The sequence below is a fragment of the Trachurus trachurus genome, assembly GCF_905171665.1.
Source record: "Trachurus trachurus genome assembly, chromosome: 5".
NCBI classification, from domain to species: domain Eukaryota; kingdom Metazoa; phylum Chordata; class Actinopteri; order Carangiformes; family Carangidae; genus Trachurus; species Trachurus trachurus.
This window is the reverse complement of record NC_139896.1, coordinates 15829292-15842162: the sequence shown is the minus strand read 5'-3', so window position 1 is coordinate 15842162 and position 12871 is coordinate 15829292.

Sequence of the window (12871 nt, the reverse complement as noted above, 5' to 3'; positions counted from 1 at the left end):
TAGAGCCTGCCTGCCTCTGTGTGGCTCGCTTCAGTCTGCCGGCTCCCTCGCACACACACACACATACATACATACACTTTCAGCAGGCAGCCGGAGGGAGGGGGGGGAGGGACGGGCGCGTCTGTCAAAGTCTGAGTAGCCAATCAGAGCGCAGGATACGCTGGCTCTGCTCACTTAATGCTCCCCTCCGTTGCCACACCCTCCTACTACCTGCCCGGCCAACTCTCACTTTCTGTTTATCTCTCTGGGTCAAGAGCAGCAGCCCCCCCCCACCCTTCCATGTTATTTACCCTCATTTGTCATTGGCTCTCTTCTCCCACGCACAAACAGACACACACTCACCTACCCAGTGGCAAATATCTGACTGATGGGATGAAGTAAAAACAGAAGCTTGTCCGCGAGGCTCAAGTTCAATGATCATTTATCGATCTGCTATATTGAATCATAAAGCTATTATCTACAGTATGTCCAGGTGCAGCAGAGTATGACCTTACACACACAGTGTTTGTTTGTTTGTTTGTTTGTGTGTTTGTTTGTCTGTTATTCAAGGACTGTGATCATGTATTGATTAGTGTGATGGTGGGGAACTCTGCAAATGTGCCAGATCACAGTACCTGTCCTAATCAATTGCTTCTCCCAATCTGGTCACACTGCAGCACAATACTCACACACGCACACACAGACACACACACACACACACCTACACACACACAGATACAACTTCCTTCACACCCGACTGCAGTGACCTGAGCTGTGTTGAAGTAAAATCATTACTCATACACACACAGCTGATGGAAAATGAGATTTCTACTCATGTGTCACGTCTCTAAAACTGCGTTGAGCCACATTTGCATTCATGAGGTGAGATTCATGTTTACTGATGTTAAACTGATGTAAAACTAATAATAAAACACAATGACACATCAGTCGCTCCATAAACACCCAACAACAGCTGCCCCACTCTTCTCATTTGCAGTTTCTATAGAGTCACAATAAACTTCAAGTTTAACAGAAATATAAGAATAGTGGTCACCATGCCAACCAACATCAGACAAATTACTATATACTCATACTACCACTTCTACAACAATTGCAATAATGGTATTTCTGCTTGATGATGCTATTAAATGTACAACTGTTCTAACTATTTATGCAATATTCATATAATGTGTTGATTTTATGCTTTATAAATAATAAAGATAAAGATCAAAATAAATGAGCCTACTTCAGCATTATCACAATAATAAAAATAACTTTAAATTCATGTTTTATTTTTTGCTATTTCAATTTATGACTAAATTGAAATAACAAATCTTACTAATTGATAAAAATTCTACTGCTATTACTACTGGTAAATAATAGTCTTTTTTTATACTTTGTATATGGTCAACTATGTCTTTTAATGCAGTAATAACAGTAATAAAATAATAAGAATAAATTAAACATTTAAATAATTATGGCAGTATTTGAATTGTTTTTAATTAACATTTGAAGCTTAAGATATTTCATAATTTTGAAGGGTAAACTCATTATGTTTTCTTCTGTGCTCTAGTGGTTTGTAGTTCACTTTCCTCACACGGAGGGAACTTGTAACTATGGTCTGATGTGGACAGGATGAGTCGTGCTCAGGGGTCTGCCAGCTCTGCTGCCGTGCTGAGTCTCCATACTGAACTTTACGCCCTGAAATCCACAGGACACAGCAACGCAAGACTGTCACCACTCGCCTGCCATCACGGCACTGCTGCTGCTGCTGCCGCTGCTGCATCGCCACTACATTCACCTCGCACGCACATGTAACATAAAGAACGACATTGCAACTTACAACACGCAAAAATGTGTCCAATGAATATTGAGTGTTAACATACATGTATATGCAGCTGGCCTACTAAGTGAAGGAGATGGAGAGTGGGTTGAGATGGATGTCCAGGCCAAATTCAGGCGGCACTATGCCTGCCAACCCCTCCCACCCCCCTCCACCCTCACCACCACCAGGCCTGGAGACACAGGGGTTTCTGTGTGAATTGATAATGCTTCCTCCACAGCATGTATAGGGGAGCCTTGTGCCTACGTGCAATGTCCCGATAAAAGGGTGGAGCAGGCGAGACACGCATGTAAACACAAACACACAGAAGCGCAGACGGATACGCATCGCATCCGAGCAGACGTGGTTACTCTGTGTGTCTGTTTTTGTCCCCATTCTGCAGTGTGTGTGTTCATGTGTGAGGCTCCATTGCTTTGCCACTAGGCTGCACTGTCAGTCTGCCTGTCTAATAGGCTGCACGCCTGTGAGGACAACAACACTGTCATCTTCACCCTATAACGCTCCAATCTTTTAAGAGCAGAGGACAGAACGCTCTCTGAACCCGTAAACACAGCCATCTTCACTTGAAAATATAACATCACTGATTCCTGTCAATGTCTGATGTAGATGCGTGACCAGAGGGATTTGTAGGAGGCCGCTGGCTGACAAAATGAGAGTTCAACTAGAGAGAAATTAAATCTATATTTTTCTATCAATTTAACTCAAGAAATATTAAAATAATGATTTTCCATAAATGTGCCGCCTGGTGCGACTTGCTTGACACAAAATGTTTGTTCTGTTTTTTTTACAGCCAAACATGATCTCATTCACCGTGCTGTATTGGAACAGAAAATAGATGTGTATCGCCGGAGTATACTCACACTGGCTGCTGTCTCAGTCACCTCTCACATCTTTGGTAATTGATTTTCTACGCAGATACACATCAGTGTAACATCTCAGTTTAAGTAGCAAAGTTAAATCTCCCTCTTATTTCCCAGCCAGCGGTGGGACAATATTTCCACATCGAAAATGAAAAAGTCCAAGAGTGTGTCTTGAGGCTCAGGTATTATAAGAATAGTAGAGTGGCTCAGAATATGAATATAGACACAAAGAGAAGTAATAGCAAAATTGTAGGGTCATTTTGTTCTTTTACCATAATGGAAGCAGTGTGAGGTAGAGCAATGTGTGATAGATGTGCTATTATATACTCAGACTAAACCTCCATACACACACACACATACAGACACACACACACACACACACACACATACAGACAGAGGCAAGCTCATTAAAATGGCTCCCCATAGCTCTCTGCTCTCACAGTGACTCTTTCAGAAGCCTTGTTGTTGTATACTCATACAGTATATGCATCCACCATAATGAGAAAATTTAGCACCGATTGTATCGCCACGGCAACAAAGTGGGGAGTCCCACTGTATATGTGTGTGTGAGTAAGACCACCTTGTGATAATAAGTCCACCTGCATGGGCTTACCTGGAGGGTATATGAACAGCAGTTGGTGTTAAAACCTTCAGGTGTGTGTCAGTTATACGGGGCCGTACCTGTGTGTGTATTATATGCGAGCGTGTGTGTGTGTGCGAGAGAGCAAGCAGATGGTGGGGGTCAGCGCGCGCCTACTGTTGTGGGGCTTGTTGGTGTGTGTTGGCTAAATATAGCGCGGCGATGACAGAGCTGCTCAGAGAACAGTCACTGACTCTGTCACCGCTCGCACTTTAATTCTTTGATCAGTTCAGCTCCGTTCATTTCACCTCAATGTAGTTGAGTCACTTCAAAGCTGGGGAATTCATTTTAGGTAAATTAATTTCAACTGTAAACCAACAAGCCGTAGAATGACACTGAGAGCTGTAATTTCGCCTGACAACTCTTCATCATCGCCAATTAACGTAATGATTGTAAAAAAAAATGCTTGTTAGTTTTTTTTTTTTTTTTCTTGAACAGAAAAATGTTACCCAATTGAACTTTTTTTTTTTTTTTTAAGGTGTTCAGAAATGGCCGTTTGTCCTGTTTGTCCTGCCTCCTTCCACGAGTTTCCGCACAAATTTATACGAGTAAGGAAAACAAATTTGATTTGGCGTTATCGAGCAGGTGGGATATTCAAAGTTTAGGGCGGGACACAGTCTTTCGAAGGAATTTGATTGGATGTTTGTGTGTGTGTGTGTGTGTGTGTGTGTGTGTGTGTGTGTGTGTGTGTGTGTGTGTGTGTGTGTGTGTGTGTGTGTGTGTGTGTGTGTGTGTGTGTGTGTGTGAACCTTATCGCGCACATTGAAAATTGTTGCAGAAACCCCCTGTAATCCAATATTGCTGGCCCGACTGGACATGCTGGGTTTGGGTCGAAAACGTACACTACAAATAACTCTTTTTTTTTTTGCTTGTCCCTCCTTTGTGATTTTGCGTACCACTGGGGGTACGGGTAACTCAGTTTGGGAATCACTAATGACATCCCGTTTCCTCCACTTTGATTCCTGATGCCGAGGAGTTGCAATCCATGTGATCACAACTTAAGCCCTGCCAGTTAGATGGAAGTAAACAGTATATGTTCTTCTTGTAGGCTACATCAGTTTTTATCCTGACAAATCTTAAATTACATTGAGAACACCAGGCAAAAAAGTTGAGGGACTAAGTCATGAAACATTTTCTTCAAATTTAAATGCAAGGACTTTTAAATGAAATATATGAAAGTGCTTAGTTTCACTGACAGAAGCGTAACAGTGACTGAAAAATGGCAAAAGAAAGAGTCTGAAAACAATGATTCTGTTAAAAATGAAATTCAGAGTAGAAAATTGTCTGAAGTCTGACATATTCTCCAAAAAAGTTGAAATAACGCAGTTCAGATAATACTCTTGGTCTTCGACTTCCACTGTGCTGTTTTTCCCCATTGCTTATAAAATCATCATCAATTAAACTCAACACTTTGTGCATATAAAGTAGTTGTCATAATAAAAGTCTTCCTACAGCTCAGGGGGCATAATGCCTCTGTTTCCTGAAAGACTAAGTTTCATTGAAGGCAAATGAACAGTGATCAAAAGAACAGCAAAGTAGAAGCAACTGAGATTAATTAGTGAATGAAATATATAAATTGGGCATGAAATGAAATTAGTGCTGTGGAAAAGTACATTATGTTGAAGTGACCTTATTGCCACACCATTATAGTACAAGGTATCCCCTCCCTGTCCCCTCCTACATCACTCCCACCTCGATGTCCTGACACATTCAGCTAGTTTGCAATAATAATCATCAACCCTCCTTCCTCTCTGACAAAAGCAAATGAGAAACACCATTTTGATCTTCTTCAAGGACTTGTTTCTATTTCCTTAAATGTTTTGTCTGTTGCCCCTCCAGCTCTTTCCCCCCACCTCCAACACAGAGGTCAGCCAACTCTTATCAGGGTGCTGCAGCTTACACAACTCCGGGTCACAGGTGCGGAGGTTATCATAGCCTCACAGATGAGATGAGCGTTTTGAATCAGGTTTAGTCATTTCAGGCTGCAAAAAAAAAGACGGTCACTATTCAGAATGATCTCTGTCAGATACAGTAGCACATGATGGGTGATAATAAAGCATTTTTACAGTTTTTAAAAATGTTTCTTCATGTAAATATTTTTGATACAGGCTACATTTCCTTGAACACCTACCATTCCTATGGCTCATCAGTGGCTTTCGACACTGAGAGGGGAAAGCCACAACATGCTTTGGATGAAAAAAAACAATGCTGAGGGGTGGTGACTGACAGGGGCACTGATTTATGGTCTTTTTCTCAGTTTTTTTTTCAATCTTCCGGCATTGTGATATTGTTTCATTATCCCTGCTGATTGCTTATTTTTTGTGATGCATATCAGATGCTGACCATGCTGTACCAGCCGCACATGTTGCAACATCCGCCAACGCAGATATCAGTTTTATATAAACAAAACCATGCGTACATCTGCTCTCCATTTTCATTTTGTAGTAACTATAGTAAGGGCTTGGTAAGAGTGTTTTTCTTTTTTGTGAGCTACTCTGTTTTGTCTCATGCCAAAACGCCACTCCATCCCACAAGCCTTTATTCAAATTCAACCAAGAGCATAATTTCATCTCACGGTCAATTCTCACAGATCTGAGACAAATAGCAAATAGACCAGTTGTCCAGTACAGACTCAACTGTGTGTGTGTGTGCATGTGTCTGAACACTATACCAGAAATTCAGCACATATCTACCAAATTTTTCCCTTTTTGCCTCTGTCTCACCAATCACACTACTTCACAAGACCCAAACTGAAAAATGAAACACTCAACACCAGGATATATCTGCCTTTGTGCTGCCGCTGTAAAAAAAAAAAAAAAAAAAAAAAAAATCTGCCAGTTTGCCTTCATCTGATTCCCTCAATAGACGTCATGCATTACTTTTGACTATAATATTACCCATCTTTCATTATACAACTGAATGTTAGTCACCACATGCTACGTATGAAGTGACCTCAGTCAGAGCTGAACTTCTTGCTGAATGTTTCAAACATGGAGAAGAAACTCCCCGCCGACTGTGTTAAGAAAAGTCCTATATAAATAATATTATCATTATCACTTATCAGTATTTTTTATTGTGCAATTACAAAGTGTATACTAGTAGTAACTAGTAGTCAGTAGAAAGAGTGTTCTTTTGTTCCACAGGCATATGAGCACCGTTTCAAGTCAGTCATTGAGAATCTTTTCCCCTTCATACCTGGGTATGAAACCCACCTAGGGACCTAACAATCAGCTAGTATTAGCTAGCACACTGTGTGATATGTGATCCAAGCTGTCACCAGGCCAGCAAAACCAGATGTGCCCCCTTTCTTCTCTCTCTCTCTCTCTCTCTCTCTGTCTTTCAACATCTTCCCAGGATCAGAGAAGAAGAATTGTCCGAAAGCTATGGGATACTAGAAAAAATCTTATTCTCTTGCATTCTACACATTTGCAGATCTAGCAGCGATTATTTGTTCAGTTTTGACAGAAATTACCTTTACTCTTTGACTGAAGTATGAACCTGCATGTATTTGTGATCAAAGTCTAAGGCCACGGTTCTCAGGGAGTTGCTGTCTTTGGGTTGGAAAAAAAAAGAGTTTCTACCTCACAGGAAGTAGTTTCAGTACTGTATCTTAAGAGGTTCTTCACGAATGAGGATTTGACAGGCGAACCAATGAGGCATCAGCAGTAAAGGGGGCATTGGACTGGACTGTTGTGGTGGGAGAGAGGGATTCTCCAGGAGGAGCTGCAAAATCTGGCTGGGTAGACAGACATCTGGACTACATTTTCTACTTTGACCTGCTACCACAGTGACCCAACCCTGGATAAGTGGCAGAAAATATCTGCTTGGCTGGCTGCCTGGCTGATAGGGTGGCACTTACCTCAGAGATGTAGCTGGACATTTTCAGCTTTTTTCATGTTGAATGGCAGGTCTTGCTAGTTTTCTCCATCATCTGTCCCTCAAAGCACATTGATGACACCCCAACAACAGTGAGGTGTCCAAACATAGCTGAATAGACCTTGCCCAACACCGCTATACTTCCCACTCACTCAAATGCATTGAAAGTTGGATAGCAACCTACACCTTTTGACTCCAGTTGAGCATCACAGTGTCCTGCACACTTACTGTAGCCAAAGGAACTTAAGGTGAACAGGTCAACATGCACCAGCTGTGGCATTTTTCATTTCGATTCTTTATTGAACATGTCATAGGCTAATAAAAACAAAAACAAACCAAATAACAAAAATAAAAAAAATCAGATAAGTGCATATTGGCAATCATCATCTCTAAAAGAAAATTGCCTGCCATGTCCAAAAGGGGTAAGAAGAAGTTAAAAAACTTTTCTGGTCCTACCCCCTCTATTTATATACTGTTAATCAAAATAATAATGACAATAATAAGTTGTACATATACATACATATACACACTCACATGCACACATACACATACACACATATATATACACATACACATACATATACATACGCACACATACATAAACACATATACATGCATAAAACAATCATAGTAATATATGTATTCAGGATAATTAGTCCCGTCCCTAAAATAGAAAAACAATAAAATAAAACAAAACGTTAGTCCACCGCATAGGAACTCAGGGTTTTGTTTCTAAATAATCTCTTTAGTTCATTTAAGTTGTTACACATTTTCAGGTCGTTGCTGCAGTTATTCCACAAATTAACTCCTTTTGTTGTGACACAGTGGCGTTTCATGTTGGTCCTTACTGGTGTTTTTTTAAATATACATTTTCCTCTCAGGTTATGCATACTTTCCCTCAACTGGAACAACCCTTGGATACTGCTAGGTAGTTGTTGTTTTATTACTTTATACATGATTTGGATAGTTTTAAGATCAACCAGATCGTGGAATTTTAAGGTTTTAAGTTTGATGAAAAGTGGATTTGTAGATTCCCTAAAGGGGGTTTTATTAACAATTCTTATTGCTCTTTTTTGGAGCAAAAAGATTGGTTCTATATTGGTTTTATAAGTGTTCCCCCACACTTCCACACAGTAGGTGGCATGTACCAATATCCAACACATTATTCACCACACAAATAAAGGATGCAGTCACGGCACATTAAAAGCAGGACAGTTCTAGAAGTATGATGAAAACGCTGACACTGCTGGCATGTGGCCTGATGCACAAATCATTGACTTGTGTGTTTTCATATGCAGAAGTCTCATCAGCATTTCTGTCACGACTGAGCAAGGAACCCAAATTGAGACACCAACTGTCAAAAGAAAAAGTTTATTTGTGATAAGGGAAGTGTGGGGAAAGGTGGGACGGGGGTGATGGTCCAGGGGGGAAATATCTGCAGGAGGGCTTGAGGAGATGGTTGGGCTGGCAGGCGGGCAGGACAGGAAGTGAACAAAAGAAAACAGGTTTAAATTAAGAACCGCCAAACATAGTAGTACTGGTTCAAAGGCTAAGGCTTGGCTATAGAACTCCTCATGTGACATACTGTGTGTACATACTAGGGCCCTGTTTACACGACAACGCTCACGGATGAAAACGGTAAAATATTTCATCGGATGTGCCTTTCGTTTAGACAGCGACGGCATTTTCGGGGCTTCAAAACGCAAAAAAGTGAAACCACCCTCCAGAGTGGAAATCTTAAAAACACTCCACTGTTGCGTCTCCGTGTAAAGGGTGAAAACGCAAAACCTCTGCTCCGATTGCTATTACCTGTGGAGGGCACAGAGGGCAGCATAACGATGGCCGGCGTACAGCCTGCCGGAAATCAAGAGGAAGAAGAAGAATACACAGGTGTGCGGACTTGGTGGTTGTGTGTTGTGCGGCACGCTGCCACCTAGTCACCGTATGCATGCAGATTTCCACCCCAAAAATGCTCGTCTAAACGCGGAATAAAAAGTGAAGAGGCGACGCCACTTTTGCGTTTTCTGTTTGGATCGTTTCCGTATCCGTATCCGTATAACTACAGTAAGTGCAGACTGGGTGATCAGCTGATGGAAACCATTGCAGCAGCAGGGCATGTGTGGAGTGGGAGGTAGGCAGATCCAGTAGAGGTGACCGAGTGCAGGGGGAGGGGAAGGTAACAGACATACAAACAGGTAGAGAGACAGTGACAGAACAGAAAAAATCAGTACAGACATACACACAACACAAAAACTGTCATGGCGCTGCATTTTATTATAAACTGCATTTATTTATTCATTATAATGGCTGGTGTTGCAAAACTCTGAATTCAATCTGCACATTGGAATCTGGTACATTGCAACAAAACATTTGCTGAGTCTGACTTTGAAAAACACTCCCATAAGAAGATATATAAGAAGCCATGAAAATCTAAATTCTCCATTGTCAATATTAGTTTTCACCAGGAAACACAGGACCACAAGTAAGTAACTCTGACTGCACTCCCAGTGGACTTTAGAAAAGAAAAAGTCTATATGGATATAGTCAGCTGTCTGGGCCAACAAAGTGCCTTTCTTGTGTCTGTCAGACGGCCTTTCACCAGCTTTAATGGATGTTGATGCTATCAGGATATTCATTGTAGGATTTAAATCATTTCTTCAAAGTTGCTTCCTTCAAGCAAACCTTTTCATGGGCAGCTACTTCAACCTGACCATGTCACCCCCTCTACTGTACATCTCTAGGAGCATTCGTGTCCACGGGATTTAATGAGCCACCATTTCAGCTGAAACTTTCCTGCAGTCGTCTGCTGCTAATGTGTGCTTCCTTTGAGCAGCCTGCACCAAACAAAATCCAACTGTAAGCTGTCAGAGCCACTTGTCTCGCCAACCTTGACACACAGCTAAAGTACACTGACACAAAGTGGTGTAATCTGCTGTGAAATCATTTCCCTCCGACAAGACTCACAACCTGATTAGTATGTTATTCTTTGAGTAATGAGCGTTGATTATTCAGTATAATTTACCTGCATATGTTACTGATTGCTGCTTCAATGGTCTTGTTTTTTTCTGCTTTCTTGTCTCCCACTACACATGCTGCCACTACATTACAGGTGCTGTAGTTCAAATGATCATGCCTGTGATACATGCAGATACATTCGTCTGTAACCAAGACTAACACATAAGAAGGTTGTCTCTCAAAGGCAGAACTGTCGACCTTGCTGATAATGCTCAAGTGTCCTCTAAATACAGACTCATTGTTAACAGAGTGGTATAGTGATATAGGTAATGATGGAAGCTATTCTTTTTAATGCCTCTCAACTATTCACAAACTTATGCAGCAGCCATCTCCAGACATACTTGTTCCTCCCGATTCCAGCACTTGTAAATTTTCTAAAACAACATAGACGAGGAAGATTCAATTCATATTCAAGAGGGGCTCATTCATATGTTGCTCTGTGCCCCTGAGCTGCCCAGGCTTCAGTCCCTTTATTTGGACACAATGGGGAAAGGAAGAAGTTAGTTGCACCTGTGTCTTGATTCCCCTTGTGTGTCTTTAAGTCTCCTTTCCTCCCTTCCTTGTCCTCTTCCTCCGTTCATATCCCCCTGTGCTTCTGTTCCTATAAATTCAGTTCTTCAGTTTTGCATCATGTTTTCAGTTAGTTTTGTTCTTATATTATTGCCTTAACATCTACAATTCCCTTTGTGTTTGTCTGCATTTGGATCATGATATCCATATGAATTTACCCATAAATAACACCCTGGCATTGTCTTTGTTTCATCCTGCTGAATAAAGCTGTAATGGGCTCATTAATGCCCTCTGTGGCGGGAGAGCAGAAGACACCCACCAAAGGTAAAGTTTAAAAAAAGATTAAAGAAAGAAAAGAAAGAAAAAAAAGCACAGGCCATTTCATACTATGAACAAACCTGGATGATGTAAGGCCTCAAAGATAAAGAAAAAGTGGTTGGTTTGGTATTTGTTCATCTGATAAACTTTTATTTTATAATGCTGTGAATGCACATTACTCTAGGTCATGTTGTTGACCGGCGACCAGATGAAATATACCACTCCCATGAGTTTGAAAATTCTTATTTATAACAAATCATTTAAGCTAACATATCTATAGTCATTATTGATTTTTTTTTTCTGGGAAAGTTATATAGCTTGAATCTGTTGCAAATGCTTTGGCTTGTGGAGGTTCTCTGATTCCCAGCTTCATACCTTCTTATGTTTTAAACCTCAATACAAGGTGTCAACAAACAGAAATTTGCTGAAGATGATCCAGGATTAAATCAAAATAAAAAAGAATATGGTGCTAAATCATTTACAGTAAATTTGCCCGTCAGATTTTTTTTCCAGAGGAACCAAGAGCAGCAGGGACCGTGAGAGGGTCTTAACCATGAACAACATCAATAACAAGGTCACGCTGTGTACATGTGCACTAGTTGCAGTGTGTGCATGTATGTATCCATACCCTATGTGTGTGTGTGTGTGTGTGTGTGTGTGTGTGTGTGTGTGTGTGTGTGTGTGTGTGTGTGTGTGTGTGTGTGTGTGTGTGTGTGTGTGTGTGTGTGTGTGTGTGTGTGCGCGTGTGCGCGTGTCTGAGAAAAACAACAAAATGTGTGTGTGAGGGAAAGAGCTTTGCAGGGTCAGTGCTATTGTGGTGTTAATACAGTGTAGTCCTAATTAGCAAGCTGCCTCTAAGCCTCAAGTGTCCTCTCACAATGAGCTCCATTTCCAAAACATTTCCACCAAAACGAGAATTAGCCGTTTGTTTGTTTGTTTGTTTTCTTTGGAAGGGGGATGTGGCCATTTTTATGTTCTCAATGAACATGACATTTTAGCAGACTGACATCCCAAAAGACGAATAGCCAAAAGTGATGAGTTGTCTTGTATCTTCTCTCCAAGAAAGCTTGTCTTGACTTGTTTGGAGACCCTGAGAGATGACAGACTGACAGGGACTGCTCCACTGAGACCCTGTCAGACTGTGTGTGTGTGTGTGTGTGTGTGTGTGTGTGTGTGTGTGTGTGTGTGTGTGTGTGTGTGTGTGTGTGTGTGTGTGTGTGTGTGTGTGTGTGTGTGTGTGTGTGTGTGTGTGCTAGTGAGGGTCGGAGAGAGCCTGTGTGACACATAGCTTGCTGTAACTCAAATCAGCAAAAAGAAAAAAAGAAATGTGTTGAGGGCCACTGTGTCAGACTTGGTCAGTGTAATGAGGACAAAACATAATGGGTGAATGTTACAAAATATTACCAGTGAGATTCCAAATTCACATGGTGTTTATAAACACTGACCAATAATTATTACACAAAATATACACCTGGCCCACATATGGCCCCTTTCCACTAACACTACTTGACTCGACTCTACTGTTTTTTTTATTTTCCACTAGGGATAGTACCTGGTACTTTTTTGATATCGCCTCTGGCGAGGTTCCATGTGAGCTGAGCCAACACTAAAATGTGACATCAACCACTGATTGGCCACTAGAAGAGTCATGAGTGACACAAGAATCAAACCCGCTATTTTTAAAGACACACTGGCAACAGCGACCACAGATCTGTGCTGCGACTGTTCTTGTTTCACACGAAAATGGCAGCTGTGGTCCGTTGTCGAGGTGCAGACAACTGTGTTTGGCCGCTGATGAGAGGATCGAAAAAGTAGAGCCAGAGCGACCGG